Source organism: Leptonychotes weddellii, chromosome 5 (genome assembly GCF_054177405.1).
Source record: "Leptonychotes weddellii isolate Sample4059 chromosome 5, ASM5417740v2, whole genome shotgun sequence".
Taxonomy (NCBI): Eukaryota; Metazoa; Chordata; class Mammalia; order Carnivora; family Phocidae; genus Leptonychotes; species Leptonychotes weddellii.
In genome coordinates this window covers 120,882,511-120,902,797 of record NC_138373.1, presented here as the reverse complement: position 1 = coordinate 120,902,797, position 20,287 = coordinate 120,882,511, and the positions used below count along the sequence as shown (strand labels likewise).

The 20,287-nt window shown below is 34.4% G+C and overlaps 1 long non-coding RNA gene across 1 annotated transcript; it reads left to right on the top strand.

Annotated features, from left to right (window-relative positions):
- The first annotated feature begins 6,007 nt into the window (after nt 1-6,007).
- On the top strand, nt 6,008-17,122 carry LOC115944296 (uncharacterized). The gene is made up of 3 exons (XR_004078866.2): nt 6,008-6,213; nt 15,970-16,007; nt 16,387-17,122. It is a non-coding gene; the product is annotated as an uncharacterized LOC115944296 (long non-coding RNA).
- The last annotated feature ends 3,165 nt before the right edge of the window (nt 17,123-20,287 follow it).

Here is a 20,287-nt window from a genome sequence, read left to right as displayed (position 1 = left end):
TGGGACTACAAGGGCTAAATTAGGGAATGTCTGGAACAAACCAGATGGCTGGTCCTCTTACCTGCTTTGGTCTCACTGTCTAGTCAAAAGAGAAATAACTGGGATACAGTGGGAAGTATGAGAATAAAGTTCCGTAGGCAAATTGAAAAATCAAAAGTGATGGAAAGTGTTAAGATAACAAGGTCCACAAGCAAAGGTGGGCTGCTGGTCAGAAAATAATTTCTGAGAGAGTTTGGTTACCTAGAGTTTCCCTTGATCAGGGATGACCCTCTAGTTGAGTCATAAAGGCACAGCCCTTTACCCTTAGCATTTCATATTTGTGGCAAATTAAATACTCTTTAGGGAATGCCTAAAAGATACTTTTAGTTTCTTTTAATCTAATACTGAAAATAACCCATTCAAACCTTCAATAAAAATTATGTTTTTTTTTCAGGGATTCATTGAAATGAATTATAACATAAATAAATCTGTCTCTGTTCATAGATGACATGATTATCTACTTAGAAAAGCCTAAAGAATCTACAAGAAAAGCACCTGGAATTAATGAGTTTAGCAAGGTCACAGGATACAAGGTCAATACACAAAAATAAATTGTCTATCTATATATTAGCAATGAATAATTGAAACTCAAAATTTTAATAATAATAATAATAATAATAATGCCATTTATGACACCAAAAAAAAGAAATACCTACTATTATGCTGAGAATGTTTGTAACATCCCCTTCCCCCATCCTACCCCTTTCATATGTTGAAATCCAAAGCCCAAGTGATGGCATTAGGAGGTAAGACATTTAGGAGGTCATGAAGGTGGAGCCCTCATGAATGGCATCAGTGTTCTTACTAAAAAAAAAAAAAAAAAAAGCCCTCCCTCTTCCCTGAGAGTTTGTTTGTGCCCTTCTACCATGTGAGGACATAGCCAAAAGGTACTGGCTAAGAACCAGGAAGAGAGTCCTCAGCAGAATGTGACCAAGCTGACAACTTGATCTTGGACTTCCCAGCCTCTAGAACTATGAGAAATAAATTTTTGTTGTTTACAAGCTGCCCAGTTTGTAACATTTTGTTATGGTGTGGCCAGGGCACCGGGGTGCAAGAGTACCTGGCTCTGGGGATTCCAAGCAGACCAGGTTCGGCCACTCACCACTGACAAAATCCAAAGGCAGAGAAATGAATGGTGGTGAAACAAGAAAGGGATTTATTTCAGTGAGGCCAACACTAGGAAGATGGTAGACTAGTGTCTCAAGTACTGTCTAAAATGCCAAAAATACAGGTTTATGTAAGGAAAATGTGGAGCAAAGGTGGGCAGGTTCATGCAAGGTATGCAGTGAAGGTCAAATCCATCATTGTCTTGGAGTCAGTCATGGGCGGGATCTTGCTGGCTCCGCAGTCCTTCTTGCTTGAGGGTGTAGTTTAGGCACCTGTCAAGGGATGCTTTGCTCTGAGCTAGAGATGAGCTAGAAAGAACTCAACTAGAAGGTTTGAGGTCAAAATGGAGGCAAAGTCCTCTTTCAATAGCAGCCTGACTGGACTAAGAAATCTAGGTACAAATCTAACAAAACACAATCTGTGTAGTGAAAATGTAAAACACTGATTAAATAAATCAAAGATGACCTAAATAAGTAAAGAGATGTACTGTGTTCATGGATTAGGAGACATAGTATTGTTAAAATGTCCCTTCTTCTCAGACTGATCTATAAATTCCATGCAAACCTAATCAAAATCCCTGCAGTATATTTTGTAAATATTGACAAGCTGATTTTTAAAATTTAAACGTGGTTCAGATATAAATGACAATGTATACCCTTGACAGGAGCATTTGCATTTGTTTTATTTTTTTCATTGGATGTAGTATTTCAAACACACAATTTAGTCAATCTGACACAGTTTAACAAATAAAGTCAATACTATTGTAACTAATACTCAGATTAATAAATTGAGCATTATAAGCACCACCAAAGTTACCTTTGTCATAAATCATGTCCGTGTGTGCCTGGTTTTATTTCAGGATCTTCTTTACAATCCTTTAGATTATTTGTCAACCCCATTACCAAAGGATCTTAATCAGTAGAACTTAATATTAATTCTTGATAACTGGTGAAAATTCTCCCACTTCGTTGTACTGTATTTCTCTTATATGCTACTTTGGATTCTATTAGTCACACCTGCCTATCTCCTGGCCCTTGAGATGCTCGCTTCAACCTGACTCCAACACAAATGACTGTGTGTGATCATCACCACTGATGTCAAGACCTGGATTCCCTGGCTTCTCCCACTTTTCTAGTTTCTGATGCAAGTAACATGTGGCAGGACATGGGACAAAGCTTTTCCATCCACTGCCAAAGGGGCCAGGCTATCTTGGCATGATGCCAAATTTGACATAAAAGATGGGAGAGAGCTGATAAATTCTTTGTCTATTCCTCTCCTTCATGGACTTCCGGGACATGGTGTTTTTGTTCAGACTGTTCAGGGATTGCCTGTGTGTCCAAGTGAGCATCTGTGTTTCCTTATGAAGCAATGGCCAGTTTCAAAATTCATTAAATTTGCTTCCCATATTTTTCCCTGCTTCAAATAGTTTTTTCCTCATTTTCTTCTCTGATACTCAAGCTCACAATAAAGAAGTAGTATTAATTATGTTTTTTTCTTCACACTCCTTTCTAGGAAAACTTGACTAAGGCCACCATGTAAGCTATTTTTGCCTTTTGCATTTCCTACATACTTATAAATTTCTTCACACACAGTTTATCAAGTTTCATCACAAATTCTGTTATTATAAAGAAATTTGAGAAAAATCAATGTCACTAAATATTGAGTATTTCAATTAATTGATACAATAGAACTCTCCCTTTTTTGAGGTTTTCTTCAGTGTCAATAAGTAAATATTTCATAATCTTTGATAGATTTACTTCTAGGTACATGACATTTTTATGCTATTTTAAATGATGACCCTTATTTTTTTATTACTCGTTGAACTTATGTATAGAATACAGTTAATTTTTAGATATTGATTTTAAATCCTGTATACTTTAACTAAACTTGATAATGTGTGTTCATACAAGCATGAGCATGCGCACACGCACACCTACATACGCACTTCTTTTTTTGGCATTTTAGACTACCTAGACTCTCCAGTAACATATTAAATAAAAATGGTGAAAATGGGAATCTATGACTTATGCCTAATCTCTAAGAAAAAAAAACAATTCAACATTTAATTGCTATTTTTGCTCTACGTTTCTTGTACATAACTTTCATCAGGTTGAAGAAGTTGCATAACATTTCTAGTTTACCAAGAAATTTTATCATGAATGGATTATAAATTTCATCATATGCCTTTTCTACATAATATAATAATTTCATTGATTGAATTTAAAGCAAAACTAACCTTGAATTCCTGTGATAAACACAACGTAATATTACCTGCCAATGCTGCTACATTTCCTTTGCTTATACTTTCTTTAGGTTTCATGGGACAATACTGGTTTGGAATTTTCTTATATTGTTCTTATCAGATTTTTTTTTTTTAAAGATTTTATTTATTTATTTGAGACAGAGAGCATGAGAGGGAGGAGGGTCAGAGGGAGAAGCAGACTCCCTGCCGAGCAGGGAGCCCAATGCGGGACTTGATCCCGGGACTCCAGGATCATGACCTGAGCCGAAGGCAGTCGCTTAACCAACTGAGCCACCCAGGCTCCCTGTTCTTATCAGATTTTGACTCAAGATTAGACTAGGTTCATATATTGAATTATAAAATGATCATACTTTTTCTATTCTCTGATAGATTTTTACATATGATGAGCAGTCTTTCTGCCTTGAGTGTTTGGTGGAACTTAACTGATGAAACCAGCTAGTCTTTTGTGAAGAGTTATGCTTATTTGTTTGATCACACACACTAACTTTATTTAATAGTTCTGGAATTATTCATTTGTTTAAATTTCTCCCTGTGTCAGTTTGGGTGATTATATTTTTAGTTCACCCATTTAATTTCCACTTTCTAGTTTGGAGCATAAATTGATTCATAATCCCCTTTGGTTGGTTCATTGGTTGAATACCTGCAACACCTCTAGCAATGTTGCCTTTGTCTTTTCTGACTTTGGTTATTTGAATGTTCTCTCGTATTTTTACTGTTCACTCATGCCAGAATTACCTCATTTTAATTAGACATTTCAAAATATGAATTTTTTGATCCTTACCATTGCTCATTTTCTACTTTATTAATAAGTGTTTTCTCTATGATTGTCTTCCATCAACATTCTCCAGGTTTATAGTGTTATTTTTCTAAATTTAACTTTTATTTTTTTTCTGTCTAATATGCACATTTACCTATTTTAAATTCATCCCATTATTTTACTATGTATTATTTTAATTAATACTCCATTGAAATTACTTAATTTTCAATGTTTTATCCTTTTTTCTTTGCTTTCAGATTGATTGTATACACCCCACTTCTCCACATGCTAATTTAGAAGTCATATAGTGTTTTTATCCTTGTAAATGTTCCCTAGTTACAGCATGCAGAACCCTTCCTGTATACTTCTGTTCATTCTGATTGCACCATTAATCCACTTACATGCTCTCAATTGTGCCCTAATGTTTACCAAATATATCTAGAACCATTGATTTTAAGCTTCTGCTCTGGCTTTGACTTTTTCAGTCTAGTCTAGTCTAGTGCAACTTTCTTTAATACTCCATCATTCATTCTAGACTAAACTCTTCACTATTCCTCCCCCTTTGCTGTGTTTCCCACTCTTCATCCTTCCTGGAATATTCTTCTTGAATATCAAAAAGATGGAGTGATCTTATACTCTTCAGTCCCTAGTTCACATAATGTCAATTTCTCATAGGCTTCCTTGGCCTCTCCAATCAAAAACTCAGCTTTCATTCCTTTCAACTTCTTGGCACTACATGTGTAACTCAGTTTCAATCTTAAATTACCTTTCTTTGAGTACATGTCATTTTTACTCTCCTAAAGAATATGCATGAGCCGTCTTTGAATTTCCCATCATGCTTGGTTAATTGTCTTGCACATAGTAAGTGCAGTAGAAATGTGGAAGGATTGATTGAATAAATGAATAAATAAATGAATGAATCAGTTGGCATAGGATGATGCCACGTTGTCCTTGGCTGATTAGAAATTGGCATCCATTCAGTGAACACTCTAAATTGTTTCTACAACAAAGTAACATGCTTCATGTAGTAGATAGTCAGAGATTGATCCTATTAAATTGGAACAGCACCTGTTTCTCTTTTAATGTATTTTCAGTGCATATCAACCGTGCTTGATAATGCAGGCTTTAATTGTTCTAAATTGGTTTGAGTCTACTGAAATAATAAATGAGGTAATTTTGTCTTCAAAGACAATGGACTTTAATGAGAATATTTCTGTATCTGGCAATTTGCAGTCATAATTTATTTATAGCAGGGCTTATGATTCATCATTACAATTTCTTTCAAATTCTGTGAGAAAAATCATCTCTATGAGTACAAGAGTCTTATTCTGGCAGCTGTTCTTCACTAGTTGATATTTCTGCAAGCTCTAAACTTAACATTAGCAGCTTTCAGCTTATTTTTTCTTTGTTTACATTTGAAATATGTTCACCCTGTAAAAACAGGCTCATTATAAGAATGCAAGAAAGATATATATGCAGTTGAAACAGGGCCTGTTAGCAAACTCTAGTCTTCTCTTTCCTAGGTGAGTATGTTGGTAGAAGGTTTCCTGCCCCTTTGGTGAGAATCTCTAAAAAGAAACAGGATCAAATTATTTTCTTCCAAAAGGCTCATTGTGCCCAAAAGGTTTTTGTAGAAACATTTGCTTTGTGAAGATTTAACCACTTCCCAAAGGTTCTGAAGAATGGCATTTGTTTTTTATTGTTTTTTCAAGTAATTGTAATCTTTGGTTGGTGGAGAAGGAATGGGTTGACATTATTGCAGCACTATAGTAGTATATTTAACCAATTTCAATCTCTGTTTATTACTTTCATTCTATCTGTGTTCACTTTGTGACAGATCCATCATGTAACTATAAGGCAATTCAGAGGCTGGGAAATACCTGCATAATGGCTGACTGCCTGAAACTTTATAGCTGCATACAAAATCACTTGGGAGACAATAAAACGCACTGGCATAACAGAAGGAGATGGAAGAAGAGGGTGGCTGCTCAACTTGCTCTTTCTTCTTGCAAAAGTATTTAGCTCAACTGATGCCCAGGATATTCAGGTAATATTTATTCCCACATTGTTTTGTTTTAACATTAATTATTTCCATTCACACACACATACACATTCACACATGCACTCATTTGTCTCATCTGTATTGAAATTAATTCCTGTAAATGTTAAATAGAAAAGTCAGGACTTTCCTTAGGAGATGAGTCAAGTAGAATCAGATACCCTGTAATATCGTGCAATGTGGAGAACATGGAGAATCGATGTTGAGAAGAGGCATTCCAAACCAAAGATTCAGAGGTTGGAGTTTTAGCCTCGAATTAAAACCATCAAACAAATACATAAACATGCACCCATGAGACATGAAGCAACCATGTTTTGTGTAAGTGTATGTCTGCCTAACTGAAGCTGGACAGCTAGGTTCTTGTCTCACAGAGTCGAAGAATGAATCTTATGGACAAAGGAGAATGAGTAAAGCAATAGAAGTTTATTAAGCAAGGATACAGAAAAAAAAGAAAAACTCTCAAGAGTGAGAGGGGTCCCAGGGTTGCCACTGAGGGCCTTTAGGGTTGGTCACAGGTGATTATCATTAAAAAAGACACCCACCCACATGCGTAGGGCAGGGTAGGGTCCAGTTTGTTCCCTTATCTCTGGTTTCCCTATACTTCAGGGGATTTCTGTGAACCTGATCACATAGCCCCCTATCTATCTCTCCTTACCTAGCCCCGCCTGTCCCTTACTCATAACCATAAACAGAAGATAAATGTGCCTTATCCCTTAAGATGATATTCTTCATTGATAGACAACACAGAATAGGGAATAAAATGTACTTTGGAATTGGACAAAATTTCCCATTGCAGATACATTATTTATTAGTGTTGAAAAATCACTCCACCTCTCTGACTCTCAGTTTCTTCTTTGGTTAATGGAAATAAATGTATGTTATAAACTAATGAGAGAATTAATGGAAATGACATGTAGAAAGTGTTTGGAACATAGGAGGCATTCAGTTACATGTGCTCCATCTCCCAGCTGTAATTGTTTAGTTTCCCATTAGAAAATACAGAACTCAGTTGCACTGAGAAATGCTCGAATACAGGAAGGTGTCAGTCTTCAATATGGACTACCTTGAACTTAAAAGTTTTAGGACCTTACCACCATTGTACTATAGTCCTTCCTTACAAGACTCATTCTGAGCTGTTTTGTGTCTGCATCCTTAGTTTTAATGATCCATTGACCCCTTAAAACCTGGTTACATTATTAACCTTCACCTTCCTGGCCCTGTCTTTGAATTTCAAGCTTATATTGGGTTCTAATTTAATCTGTTAATGGTGCTTTCATTTTCTCACTGGCCCCTGGTTGAGATATACCTATTTCTACTTTCATCACTGCCAGCCATTTAAGGATTTCTTGATTTCTCCAGATTAAGATGTATTTCTATAACCAGATATGGCAAGTTTGAATACCCTTGGTGGTAGACAGTGAGCATAGATTCAATTTGGAGATTATAATTCTTACATGTTATTAAATTTATCATTAGGTTAAACATAATTGAGAGTCAAGGAATTAATGAGTATTGTGGAGGATATGAAAGAAAAGATGATGCTGTTATGGAATTCATTGTCTAGTTCGTCAGGTGGAACTTTCAAAGACTGTTGAAATAAAGTGAATGTTTTTTAAATATGAATGCAATTTGTGGGCAGAGTCATTGGGGAGAGGAGAGCCAAAATTGGTCCTAGAAGAAAGGCAAGAATCAGCAGTCGTGAATGAGAAGTATGCAGGAAGATGGAATAATTGTGAGCAGATGACACATCATAGTCTTAAGCATCAAAATGGGAGCTGCTATTGCACGTACTGAAGACAGCTCATTTTTGAGTGCATTTCCTCCTGAGAGTAGTTCACAAAGGGCCATGATTCTTTAAGATAGTCTCTTTGACATCTATATTTCGCTGGAATATTTGGCAATGGATTAATACTCCAAATTATTAAACTTTCAGGTTAAAAAATTACGAAAAAATATGCAAAACAAACATAGGCCTATTACTCTTTCTGGGATGTGAATTAAGATGTACAAAGATGATTTAAGAGGCAAATGTCATTGATGTCTATGCAAATTAAAGTAACTTTACCTTTTTAAAAAGATTTATTTATTTATTTGAGAGAGAGAGAGCATGAGCAGAGGGAGGGACAGAGGGAGAAAGAATCTCAGGCAGACTCCCCACCGAGCACAGAACCTGACCCGGGACTCAATTTCATGACCCTGAGACTGTGACTTGAGCCGAAATCAAGAGGTGGGAGCTTAACTGACTGAGCCAACGAGGTCCCCCAGAAACTTTACTTTTTTATACAGTCAATGGTGCAATGTGGAACTGATCATATTTAAGTAACTTTACTGTGAATATCCAGTTTTTCAATACCATTTGTTGAAGAGACTCTCATTTTCCCATTGTATATTCTTGGTACCCATGTTAAAGATCAGTGGACAGTATATCCATAGGTTTATTTCTGAGTTCTCTATTCTCTTCCATTGGTCTAGGTGTCTGTTTTCATGCCAGTACCATGCTGCTAGAATTACTATAACTTTGTGGCATATTTTAAAATCAGGAATTGTGATGACTCAGCTTTGTTCTTTCTCCAGGTTGCTTAGGCTATTCAGAGTCTTTAGTGGTTCCACATGAATTTTAGGATTTTTTTCCTATTTTTGCAAATAAAAATTCATTGATATTTTGATAGAGATTATATTGAATTATAGATAGGTGTAAGCAGTAGGGACATTTTAACCATATTAAGTCTTCAAACCTCTGAATATGAGGTATCTTTCCATTTACTTGTGTCTTCTTTAATTTCTTCCATCAATGTTTTGTATTTTTTTTAGTGGATAGTTGTTTCACCTCCTTGGTTAAGTTTATTCCTCAGTATTTGATTCTTTTTAATATTATTGTAAATGGGATCTTTTTTCCTTAGTTTCCTTTTTGATAGCTCATTGTTGGTGTATAGAAATACAACTAATTTTTGCATGTTGATTTTACTTTACTGAATTTTTTATTAATTCTAAAAGCTTTTTGGGGGAGTCTTTAGGGTTTTCGATATCTAAGATCCTGTCATCTGGAAACAGAGATAATTTTACTTCTTTCTTACTAATTTGGATGCCTTTTATTATTTCTTTTTCTTGCCTAATTGCTCTTGCTAGAACTTCAAGTACCATGTTTAATAGAAGTGGTGAGAGTGGGCATCCTTGCCTTGTTCCTAATCTTAGAGGAGTTTTCAGCTTTTCCTATTGATTAAGATGTTAGCTGGGGGCTTTTCATATATGGCCTTTATCACGTTGAAGTAAATTCTTTCCATTCCTAGTTTATGAAGAGTCTTTATTAATGAAAAGGTGTTATATTTTGTTAAATTCTTTTTTGTATCTGTGAGATGGTCATAGGATTTTTATCCTTCATTCTGTTAATATGTGTATTACATTAATTGATTTGTGTTCTTGTATCCCAGGGATAAATCCTACATGGTCTTGGTGTATAATCCTCTTCAACAAATGGTGTTGGCAAAACTGAATATCCACACACAAAAGGATGAAATTGTATCCTTACTTTATGTCATACACAAAAATCAACTCAAATTTGATTAAATTAAGATCTTAAACTGTAAAATTTGTAAAGAAAGCACAGGAGAAAAGCTTCACCACATTGGTTTTGGCAATGATTTCTTGGACATGACACCAAAAGCACAAACAACAGCAGCAAAAACAGACAAGTTTGAAGAAAAAGCTTCTGTACAACAAAGGAAACAATGAATGGAATGAAAAGGCAACCTACAAAATGGGAGAAAATACTTGCACACCCTATATCTTATTAAGGGCTTAACATCCAAAATATATAAGAAATTCCCACAATTCAATATTTTAAAAAATAACATAATTGGATGAAAAATGTGTAAAGGACTCGAATAGATAGTTCTCCAAAGAATATATACAAATTACCAATTGGTATATGAAAAGATACTTAATATCACTGATCACCATGGAAATGCAAATTAGAAAAATCTATAAAGTATAACATTATGTCTACATATATCTACATATAAGTTATTGAATTGGTAACCATGTGTATTTATCTTTAGTCTAATGGATTCCTCAGTTCTGTTTTAGCAAAATAATAATGATAAATATTGGTAGAGGAATTAATGTGACTAATTGCCCACTTCAACTACCACTGCTGACAGATAAATCCCTAGTAAAGAAATGATTGCAGTCAAGAGCATAATCACCATGCCCCAGGGACCTCTAAAGTCTTAATCCAAATTCTTTTTGTTAAGTCATTTTTAACAACCACCTTTACGATTTGAAAAGTAGTGATCATGATCTACTGAAGACATATTTTATTTTTAATATTTTAGGTCTGAGACAGTGTGTCCCTGCTGCCCTTTTGTTCATTTTCAAATATTAGCTCCTTTAATTCACACAAAATTTCCTGTGATGGGTGCTACCTATTTTCCCCACTTTTTAGAAGATGATACTGAGAAACCAGTGTGGTTAAGTAATTTTTTCAAAATAATGCAGCTATGCAGTGCCTGGATGCCTGAGTCAGTAGAGTATGTGACTCTTGATCTCAGGGTTGTGAGTTTGAGTCCCATATTGGGTGTAGAGATTACTTAAAAAATTAAAATAAAAATAATAATAATATGGCTAAGATGCAGATCCAAATATGCACTAGTGCATTCTGACTCCTTAGTCTGTATTCCCAAATGCTCCCTACCCCAAAATCCAAGTTAAATGGCATTATTTGCCCATTTATTTGTACATATTTTTGTTGTTGTTATATTTTAAGAAAAAAATAATTTCAGACCTTTTAATGACACAATTTTTGATAATTGGAGGGCCATGCATTTGGTCTTCTTTAGTGTTAAGGTAGATAAAATCACCAGCGACCATTTTCAAGCTGGTTAATGAGAAAGTGTGTTTCTCATTGCTGTGTTTTACCTTCTTATTCTATATATTAACTTACAGTATAGGAAATTTGTATTCCCTTAAAATAAGCACAGATTAACAGCTCAGGATTTTGATGATAAAGATCACTGTTTCCTGCCAAGTCTTTGAGTTACTGCTCTTATTAATAGTCCCAGCAGCCCTGTAGCTATTAAGTTTTTGGAGACGGGGAAATAATTGATACCATGAAATTCTAGAGCCATGTATAAGTTGGTAGCAGATATAAAAACTCAAAATTTTCCAGAGCAAGCAGATCTGCAGAAAGGAAATAGTTATATTCTTGAGGAAAACTCTCATCTCTGAGGAATGGGGAGACTCTTCTCTCCACTGGAATGATTGAAATACAATCTAGATATATTCCTGAATTCTAAGATTAAATAAATGTGTGATATTTGTCTTCCTTCCAAGACACTAGCATCTACTTATTTATAAATGACCTGGAAATACATACATAAATGAGCATCCAGAGATGAACATAAATCAGAAAAGGATTGCGTCAGAGGAACCAAGGGAAGACAATGTTTCAAGGAGGGTTAATTTATATTATAAAATGTTCCTCAGAGAGAGAGAAAAAAATGTCCATTGAATTTTATACATTTGTTGTGACTTTTTTATTTCTAATTTTTTTATTCATTAAAAACTGTTTTTGCAACATTAACAGGTTCTATAATTGGTACAAATGTAAAAATTCCTATTTGTAGGGAAACTGTCTAACATTATTATACCTTAATTTGAATGTTTGCTTATAAGAATAAGCAGGGGTATTAGGACTGCTGATGGTATTTAGTCTCTATAAACACTTTGAATTTGTATGGGGAGTTATATGTGATTATTACCAATTTCCCTGAGAACCTGAGTTTGGATAGTATCCGTTTTGAGCAATGGGTTCTACAGAGTAACCCTCTAGGAAAACCTCATAAGGAGTAGGAGAGCTCACCATGAGCCAGGGGTTAGTGAATAGAAGAGAACTAATAATACCTAGTAATATCTTTTTATTGTAGAGTGTTTTGTGCATACACTGGAAAAAATGTCTTATGCCACAACATCTTCTAAAGGGCTCAGCATGGACATTATTATGAACACACCCTGTAATGTACTGGCCTGTGGCATGCCCTAGTACATTTGAATAGCTATTTTCCTCCTCTTGATATGTGGCCTCTTCTCCTTTTATGTGTCAAAAATTAACCCAATTTCCTCCACTGGGAAGTTTTTCCTGATCTTGCAGGCTAGATTAGGAATCTCTTTATTTTCCCATATAGTAGCTTGTGCATGATAGAACCAGACCCATTGGTTTCCAGAATAGATTATGAACTCTTCTAAGGCAGAGATAGTATATTATTCATCATTTTATCCTAGTCTACTGCCTGGCATATTATACACCTTAGTAACTGTTGCTTAACTGAACTAACCTCCTAAAGTTGTGTTAAGAGAATATCAGTGTTGTGGGCAGCTTCTGAAATAGTTCCCAGTGACTCCCACCTTCTCAGATTCATACCCTTGTGTGGGCTGGACCAAGTGACTTGCCTTTGCAAAATAGAAAATGGCAAAATAAATGGGATGTCACTTTTTATATTAGCTTTAAAAGAATCTTGAATTCTATATTGCTCATTATTTCTCTCTTGCCCTGTTGTTTGCAAGCTCTGATGTACTAAGCTCAAATGTTGAGATCTATACTCAACATGGGTCAGCAGACCCATGAGAATATGAATCCTGTCAACAACTTGTAAATGATCTTGAAAGAGTATCCACCCCACTCAAGCTTTAAGATGGCTGTAGCACAGGATGACACCGATTACAGCCTTGTGAAAGACACATAGCCAGAGGATCTATAGATAATAAATGTTGGTTTAAGCCACTACAGTCTGGAGTATTTATTATATAGCAAAAGCTAAATTATGTAACTATTAAGCCAAAGCCTGAGATAAACTCTCCCAAATTATTCCTTTGGTTAAGCAGGATATCTAAATCACCTTGATGTGTTATGTGCAAGACCTGGAAAGTGAAACTTTGCAGAAAGAAGGACACTTCAAAGGCACCCAGATACAATAGTGAACTATAGCAAAAGAAGGTCCATGTATCCTAGCATTTGCATTTTAAGTTCTTGAGAATTGATAAGAGGATGTGCCACAGAGTAAAGATTAATAATTTCTTACCAGATATGATCAAAATTTGGGATCTTTTTTTTTTTTAAGATTTTATTTATTTATTTGACAGAGAGAGACACAGCGAGAGAGGGAACACAAGCAGGGGGAGTGGGAGAGGGAGAAGCAGGCTCCCCGCAGAGCAGGGAGCCCGATGCGGGACTCGATCCCAGGACCCTGGGATCATGACCTGAGCCGAAGGCAGTCGCTTAACCAACTGAGCCACCCAGGCACCCAAAATTTGGGATCTTTTTATAGTTATTTGTTAAGTGAGGGACAGAGAGCCTAAGCAATTCTGAGATTATATGACAAAAGAATTATTTATCAAGAAATATAACATACCTCTGTATGATTCTCAAATTTAGATCCTTTCCACTGTACTATGCTTTCCAACCATACATTAAATACCAGTCCTCCAAGAAAGAAAAATATGTGTATAGCCTAAATTTATCTATAAATGATTCAACTAGAATTCTGTGGAACTAACACTAATATCTGAGTTTCTACTTGTTCTAGAATTGAACAAGGAAAAAGGCTGAACAATAAGACTTGATTGTAGAAATAGAAACAAAATTGCATGCAGAGGAAATTGTTCTGTTGGTTATGATATAGCTGGAGAGCAACTTTGAGTTTCAGCTTGATGGCCTTTGTATCATATTTCTTTGGTACATTGCAGAGAGATAAGAGGAACAAAGCTCCAGATAGAGCCAAATAGATCCCTTAAAGGTAGAGAACACAAAATTGGACATGGAAAGTGATAGTGATGAATCACTGAATCTATCCTATAAAAAATATACTGTAAACACAGCAAAAATATTCAATAGTCTACATTACATTTGTTGAAGTAGGACATATAATCCAAAACATAAATAATGATACAAGGTTAATGTTATAACAAAAAAATTATGTTGACATAGAACTTACTATATTTATACATCTATACAAGCTTTTTTTTTATTTTTACAAGAAATAACAAGAAATGTCTTGTTATTTCCACTTTACAGGTGAGAAAACTAAAGCTTAGAGTGTTCTCATAAATTACAAAATTATCTATGCAAAACCCAATTAAGTGATATAGCTAAAAGGGGTATAGGATTTTAGGGCTAGAGTGATGAATAAAAATTTATTAGAGTATAGGAGCACCTGGGTGGTTCAGTCAATTAAGCATTTGACTCTTGTTTTCGGCTCAGGTCATGATCTCAGCCCCGACTCAGGGCTCCATGCTCAGCGTGGAGTCCGCTTGTCCCACTCCCTCTGCTCCTCCCTCCACAGGCTCTCTCTCTCAAATAAATAAAATCTTAAAACACTTAAAAATGTATTAGAGGAATTGGGGCATGAGTTGTAATTTGAAATGTAGGATTTAAAGAAACAAGGAGGTGTTTAGCCCAGAGAGAAAGCATAGCAGTGATTTTTTTTTCCAGCAGCAAGAATGTGCAGATCATTTAGGGAACAAGGAAGAGTCTGTATCAAATGAGAGAATAATGTCCCTGGAATGGCAAATCTAGACTTTGATTTTGTCCGTTTTGTTTTGAATTAATAGAAGAGATGAAAATTGAAGGATGAAAGGAATCTACAAAATACTGGTTTCCTCACCAAATTCATCTCCTCTTATTACTACAATGCTTCTTATTCTATTTTGCTTTATCATTTAAAAAAAATTCTTATCTGGATTTTTTATTTCTCTATTTTATCAGTGAATCATTTGATTTTTCCCCACCAAAAATATTTTTAATTTTCAATACCATCCCCTTCAAATTTCACTTTCTTTAAGTCCATAAAACCCAATTAAATCTTTAAATATTTTCTTTGCAGAGAAGCTAGTGAAAAAACATGTAAAGGGAGGAAAAAGTAAAGAAAAATAAATGCTTATTATTATTCTTCTCTTTTTTCAAGTTCCCTAACTGCATTTATTTCATGAGTTTGTCCCTCATTAATTATAGTTGGCAATGGATTCATTGTAAGATTAACTAAGCAAAGCCAAGACCATTAATTTATGAGTAACTTTTATTCATTCTTCATTTATACTGCTGCATATAAGGTCATGTTTTTATGCCAAACTAAATGCAACTGTAAAAAAGCAGGAAGACATTTATTAACAAAACACTCATGAAACTCTTTGACCTGTGTGGTCAAAGACTGTACTATATGAGGAGCAAAGCCACAAATTAACTAAACCCTAAACTATTATAAATTTCACAAATCAGGATGATGGAGGAACTAGGAAAGAGTAAAAGTAATTCCTTCTTTATAATTGATATTTTTACCTTGTTATACCCAAGCCTGGAGCAAGTAATATATTTGAATTTTTCTGTTGAGTTTATTTTATATTGCTACATTGGAATATATATTAAAGGAAAAGGAAACAAGGCTTTTTATAACTAAATATTATATATCTACCATTTTTATTTTTATTTATCTTTCATAAACGTCAACTTGAAGAACATTCTTTAGTAACGAATGTGGTTTTGGTTCTTGACAGAAACTTGAAATTTTTATTGGTTTCTTGAAATAATGTCTATTTCTATATATTTAATTTAAATGAAATTCTCATTTGAAAGGGACTAAGTATTAAAAGTGTGACAAAAATACAGATAGTTATTATTTTCAGTAATTTAATATAAAATGTAAACCTTTTAAAGTTTAATTTAAGTACATCTGGTCTAATTTGTTTTTTTCTCTCCAGAATCATGGAAGTCTAATTTTGAAGTAGCTCTGATACAGGTAAGAAGACATGTTATAAGATGATATTTGATTCAGATACAAGACATTTCAGTAGAATATGTAATGAAAAGTTTGAATTGTTTCATTTCATAATTATTATCTGATTATTGCTAAGTAACAAATCACCTTACAGGAGTATTTTAAAACCTTATTATTTATTTTGCTCACAAATCTGTGGGTTGACTGGGCTATAGGCATTTCTCATTTGGGGTCTTCTTTGGGGGCTGGAGAGTCTCATGTGATTGCAGTCAAATGGGTGGTCGGGGCTGGGGCCATTTCAAAGTGTTCTTCATTCACGTTTGACATCTAGACTGGAAAAATACTAACAGCTAAGGCTCCTCAAGCCATAGTCTTATACTCTCTCTCTCTCTCTTTGTAGCCATATTTCTTAGGAGGAGGCTGAAGGCTCCCAGAATGAATGTCCCAAGAGAAATTGGTTGAAACTGCATGGCTTTTTCAACCCATCCTTGGAAGTCACACAGCATTTCTCACAATATTCTATTCCTTGAGACAATTACAAAGATCAGTCTGTTCAAAGAGAGGGGGAAATTGATTCCATCTTGCAACCAAGGATGAATCAAAGAATGTAAAAACATGTTTGAAAACCACCACATCATGTGTGCAAACTATTGTCTAATTTTCTTTCTTCTCTTTCTACAGAAAGAATCCATTTTTATTTAATAATGACTAATTTATGAGGTACTGAAAACCAATACCTCACTGTATTTCATCAGTTATGATTACCACAGATAACTGAAAGCACTTTTTGGTCTGTGGACCAATATTTCCACAAAACAATAGGAAAAAATTTAAAGTCAACAAAAATGTGACCTCAGTTAACTGATATAATCAGTAAGTAGGAAAATTGATTTCTAGTGTTTGTTCAGTAAATATTTGTTCAGCACCTAGTACATGCTCACTGATCAAATGAATGAAACTATCAAAGAAAAACAAGAACAGTAGAAGTACACCTAAAACAACAGTGGTTTTTTTTTCCTAGGAAAACAACTAAAAACTACATGAATTGTTAACCTAAGTTTCCATTTTAAAAACTAAGTATTATTGCTAAACTAAAAAAAAAAAAAAATAAGGAACCATAGAAATAAGTAAATAAATTAATAAAGGAAAGACAAGTACACTTTTTCAAAAACATGTGTGAAAGACATGAAAACGTCTCTTACAGAGTAGAAATACAAATGACCAATAAACAGATTGGTTAATAAAACATGAGCTCAGATAAGATAAGTGGGTAGATTTCAAGATTGATTTCAAATAAGAAATTGAAGTTGATTTTACAAAGAAGAATGGACAAAATTATGGATGGCTGAGGAGATAAGAGAAATCAAAATCGGGGTAGTAAATCTAACACAATCTCCATTGTTGCCCTTAGTTAACTCTTATAATTACATTCCACATCAGTCTTTCTCTTTTCTGAATTGTTAGCAATTTATACCAAGTGCCAAGTCCTTGGGCATGTGTTTTTTCATTACTTTTTGTTTCTTGCTTGTCCAATTAAATGGTGAGCCCTCTAAGGACAAAAACAATGTCTTCTTTGGTATTTTCCATTGCACAGTGCTGGGTGCATGGTACCTGTTTAATATATATCATTTAAGAGTTTGTTGATTGAGCAAACACCGAGCAAGATACAATAGATGAAATACTCCATTCTGAATGTAGGCAGGACATCCACAGGAAAAAAAAAATTTCTTTCTCACAGACTGCAAAATTGTCTACTTTTTTGCTCTACTTTTTATTTTGCTTTTAATATTGTGATTAATATAAATTAAAGAGCATTTAATAAAAGTAAGCATTATTGCCTAAAAATGAATATTTTCCAATTTCCAGCATGGAACTGGGAAGACATCATTTTAATATTTTAATATTATGTATTTGTAAAACACTTCAAAAATGAAAATTATTAAAACATTATTTTGCCTGAATAATATTTCCTTTCATAGTCACACATATAAGATACAGAGAGAAGTCCTGTTATTTGCCAATCCATTTCCATATGTATATTTAAAATGATACTATATGATTCATTGCACTATTAATGTTTAGAAATAGCTTATTTGTCACATTTCCAGATGTGGGAAGATACCAAAAAACCACTATTTTTTATTTTATAAACTGTCCAGAATAATTTAAGAACAAAGGAATCATAGTTATAACAACCAGTTGATTAAAGTGGGTGAATCATTTATCCATATTGTTTATTTCCTTCATATATGTGAAAGTAGTTGCCTTTTACTTTTGCAGTATATATAAGCTTATGATACAAAACAAGATACTCTAAGCAAGAAGGCAAGAATGCTTGCTTTATAGTGGAAAAGATTTACATTTTGTGGAAGGCAGTAGTGGGGAAAAAATGTGCATACTAATTATATCAAAGAAAACAGAAAATGGAACAGGTTTATGCACATATTTAATGCACCCATGGAAAAAGCTACATATCCATATATTTTGCTTATTTAATAATTTGCATCCCATATTACATTAGGGAACAGAGTGCCCTGTGTGGATTCAGTTCTAATCTCAGGAAGGACATTTTCCTACCACTTTGTATAGAGAAAGATGACGAGCTCAATTAAAAGTCGATAGTGAAATGAAATTGTATTTCTGAATGCGAAACAAGCATTTGACACGCATTTACATCCTAGTTTTTTTTGTAATGAAATACAAAAACATTACAATGAAATGTAAGATAAATTAGAAACTAGTTTGGAGGAACAAATCCTGCCACGATTTCACTGAATTGCCCAGTAATTAAACATATCCAGTAGTTGTCAGAAACACGGAAAGTAAAATAATCCAAAACATAAAATTCCATCTCAGGGGAAATCTTCTTTCAACTTGAAGGAATAATCAGTTCTTCTTCGTGGACATTAGCAGAAAAAGTTTTCTCTACTGAACTCCATCCGTGGACTAAATGAGTACAGAGCAAATAAGAAAGCCTAAATGCATGAATTAACAACTTCTAAAGGTAGCATTCTAACAGGTGTGAGCTAATATCTCATTTTGGTTTTCATTTGTTTTTCTCTAATGATTAGTATGTTGAGCAGTCACTTCCAGTTGGCCAGTTGGCCAGTTGGCCATTTGTATGTCTTCTTTGGAGAAATGTCTCTTTAGGTCCTTATCATTTTTTACTGGGATAGAAGTGTGGGATTTATCATGACCATAAAATATTTGTTTAAAAAATGAATGATTGTTGCTACAAGAAGCTTTCAAAAGGTATATTTTATTGCTGTTCATATTATAATTTCCAGCTGTTTATATTATAATTATTCCTGTTTATATTATTGCTGTTTATATTATAATTAAGATATAGTGAAAGTCACAGATATCCAAGTAGCTAATGATCAAACAAAAAATTATACATAAGCATAAGTATATGGCATTTATAGGGAGAAATAAGTGAATCAAGAACTGTAACACAAAAGATACAGTCTTAGAAAAATCCTTTAGGGGCGCCTGGGTGGCTCAGTCATTAAGCGTCTGCCTTCTGCTCAGGTCATGATCCCAGAGTCCTGGGATCGAGCCCCGCATCGGGCTCCCTGCTCGGCGGGAAGCCTGCTTCTCCCTCACCCACTCCCCCTGCTTGTGTTCCTGCTCTCGCTATCTCTGTCTCTGTCAAATAAATAAATAAAATCTTTAAAAAAAAAAAAGAAAAATCCATTAATGTCTTAATATAGTGATTTGCTCCTAGATCATTGCTTGAAAAATATTGCTCATACATTTAGTGATTTTCAGGCATTTGGGGAAATGTAGGTGGAAACAATAGGTTTTCCAGCTTTCTGAATGATAGGGGGAAAAAAGAATATAAACAAGAGCAAAATAGAGAAACACATTAGACACATACTCCTACAACAATCTCTTAGGTATACTTGCTGTATTTGCTGACTTGATATTCAAAGGTATATGCTAGACTAAACCTACTAGGACATTCATTTATTCTTTCAATCATTCAGTGAACTTATATCTAGTAGTTACTATGTGTAGGCATATATGGGAGACAGTATGTTACACAGATTAAGATAAAGGGAGAGCACCATTTAAGCAAATTATGACAATACAACACTGCATATTCTACTGGTGTTCATAAACACATCAGTGAAAACTGTGTTTGATTTTGCCTGAGGATGCTGGAAGAAGATTTATAAAAGAGAGAGCTCTAAGGTGCTTCTTAAAGCAGGAGAACATTTTCAGCTCTAGGCAGAGGGAAAAATAGGAAAAAAATGTGAAAAATAGAGATTAGTCCAAGGCCATTGTTGTTTTGGGCA